The 2,825-nt window shown below is 36.9% G+C and overlaps 1 pseudogene; it reads right to left on the bottom strand.

Annotated features, from left to right (window-relative positions):
• Positions 1–1,667: 1,667 nt before the first annotated feature.
• Positions 1,668–2,825, bottom strand: part of LOC102831169 — a 3,348-nt pseudogene continuing 2,190 nt past the window's right edge.

The raw sequence follows: 2,825 nt of genomic DNA, 5'->3' as shown, positions 1-2,825 counted from the left end.
GTGAGGTTGGCCCAGGATCGGGCAGTGTTTTGTTCTGTTGTGCTATGGCACCTAACAACAACAATTTGGTTAGAACTCATAGAGACCCTTATGCACAAGAGAATCAAATGCTGCTCAGTCCTGAGACACCCTAACAATTTAATTATGTTTAAACCTATCATTTTAGCCACTGTGTTAATTCATCTTGTAAGAGCTCTTCTTTATTGAAAATCCACCATTTTACCAAGCATGATGTCCTTTTCTAAGGACTGGCTCCTCCTGATAACATGGCCAAAGTATGTGAGATGAAGTTTTCCCATCCTCACTTCTAAGTTGCACTGTGGTTGTACTTCTTACAAGACATTATTTGTTTGTTCTTCTAGCATCCCTGGTACTTCAACACCATCATTCAAATACATCAGCTCTTCTGTAGTCTTCATTCTAGCTGTCACATTCACATGAGCTAATTAAAAATATCACACCTTGGGTCAAGCATACCTTAGTCCTCTAAGTGACATGTTTGCAATTTAACACTTTAGAGAGGCCTTTTGAAGCCTATTTTCTCAATGAAATCTATCACTTGATTTCTTGACTGCTACTTCCATGAGCACTAATTGCATATCCAAGTAAAATAAATTTCTTGACACCTTCAGTCTTCTGTTTATCATGATTTTATTTATAGTTCAAGTTTTTTTTTTTTTTTTTTCAAAATGTCTTTTATAGAAAGGTACTAAAAAAATTACAAAGCTAGTCAAAGAGCACAGCCTTCAGTATGGATTACATCTCAATGTAAATAAAACAAAAATCCTCACCACTGGACCAATAAGCAACATTCTTATCAGTGGAGAAAAGATTGAAGTTGTCAAGGATTTCATTCTTCTTGGGTCAACTATCAACACTTATGGAAGCAGCAGTCAAGAAATCAAAAGACGTATTACATTAGGCAAATCTGCTGCACAAGACCTTCTTAAAGTGTTGAAGAGCAAAGTTGTCAACTTGAGGACTAAGGTGTGCCTGACCCATGCATGCAAAAGCTAGACAGTGAATAAGGAAGACTGTAGAAGAATTGATGCTTTTTAGTTACGGTGTTGGAGGAGAATATTGAAAGTGCCATGGGCTGCCAAAAGATCCAATAGATCCATTTTGGAAGAAGTACAGCCAGAGTGCTCCTTGGAAGCCAAGATGGCCAAACTTCTTGTCTCATACTTCGGACATATTGTCAGGAAGGACCAGTCACTGGAGAAGGATATCATGTTTGGTAAGGTGGAGGGTCAGAGAAAAAGAGGAAGACCCTCAACTAGATGGATTGGTCAAGTGTGGCAACAGTAGTAAGGTTGGGCCAGGATTGGGCATTGTTTCATTCTGCTGTACATAAGGTCGCTATGGGTTCATACTGACTTGATGGCACCTAACAACAACAACAAGTCTTTATGAACAACATTTATACCAATTAAACTGGGTAGGTGCTTTAACTAATGACAAAGCCTCCTTTGCTGGAGTTTAGAGAATGCTTCAGAGCCAAGTGTTTTCATTTTCTGAGAAAGGAATTCTAAATCTCTATCAGGTGAGCCTTTGTTATGAATGATAAAAGAACACTTGTAGTCACCCAGGTGTGTCTGATGGCAAACTCACAGACTCACCATCCCAGAAAAAAGAGGCCTTGAGGAGTTTCTGGGCTTTTCTGTGAATCAAATTAATGTTACCAGTACTAACTTCATCAGTGTGTTTGAAAACAAAAGGGACAAATTGCTTTTTCCATCTTCAAGGTTATATATCCAACAGACTGTGGAGAGTTGAGGGAATGGATTCTGTTTGCTCACAACTAGCTTCTGATGTTGATGTGATCCATATATATGAGATTAGCCAAAATACTCTGTACTTCATTAATATCCACATATATTTGCATGAATTTCAAGGCAACTAAAAAGCATCAAGAGTCAATTGGTATGTTTTGAGTAACAAATACATTTTCTTAAAAAGCTTCCTATAGGTGATCATCTTCAGCTTTCAGGAATAAAGAAAATGCCAAAGCAAATAATAGTAATAATAAAAAAAAGTTTCATGCTTTGTCAGAACTTCATTCAGTAGTAAGAGATTGCGTTTATTTACAGCATTAGCTACTTCAGAAAACTACATAAGATGGTACTTTTTCAAAAGTTCAGTAGTCAGCATATGACCCAATAGCATTTTACTGGGAGCAAATATATTAGAATCATTTGTTTGTTCATCTGACTTGAGCAGTGACAACACTCAAAGGCAAATGACAGGTACTCCTCAGCTTGTTTAAAGTCACCATCAAACATAGCTTTGTGTCCAACTTAGAATTTGTACATAACTCTCTGTGCAATGTTGTAGTCTTCTTTCAGATTTGAACTGTCAATTGCTCTAATTAGAGGTTTACACAAATGGAGTTTATTGATCTTAATGTAAATTTTAAATAACTGATTCAATAGAAACAGCATCCTCCACTTATTAGAATGCTCTATTCCAGCACAAGTGTTATTAGCACAGACTTGAAAACAACGCATCAATAATTCAGCTGCTTTTCCCATGTCCCAAACTTTGCTTTTTTCCTTTTTTTACCAACTGCTGATCTGCATTACTGGCAAATATTCTAAGGTCAAGTACTACTGCACACATGATAGGCAAAGCCAAGTTTTCTTCTTTTTGGTCTTGACATGCTCACAGGAATGATGGAATGATCCTAGTCTGGCATTTGTATGCCTCTATGAAATCATCAAATACTGATATGCAATTCAAACTGAAGCTGAAGAAAATGAAAACAAGTCCATGACCTTGAATTTATCCCACCTGAATTTAGAGATCATCTGAAGAACAGATTTGAT

Source organism: Chrysochloris asiatica, unplaced genomic scaffold (assembly GCF_000296735.1).
Source record: "Chrysochloris asiatica unplaced genomic scaffold, ChrAsi1.0 scaffold00208, whole genome shotgun sequence".
Classification (NCBI taxonomy): Eukaryota; Metazoa; Chordata; class Mammalia; order Afrosoricida; family Chrysochloridae; genus Chrysochloris; species Chrysochloris asiatica.
This window is presented reverse-complemented; position numbering and strand designations above follow the sequence as displayed.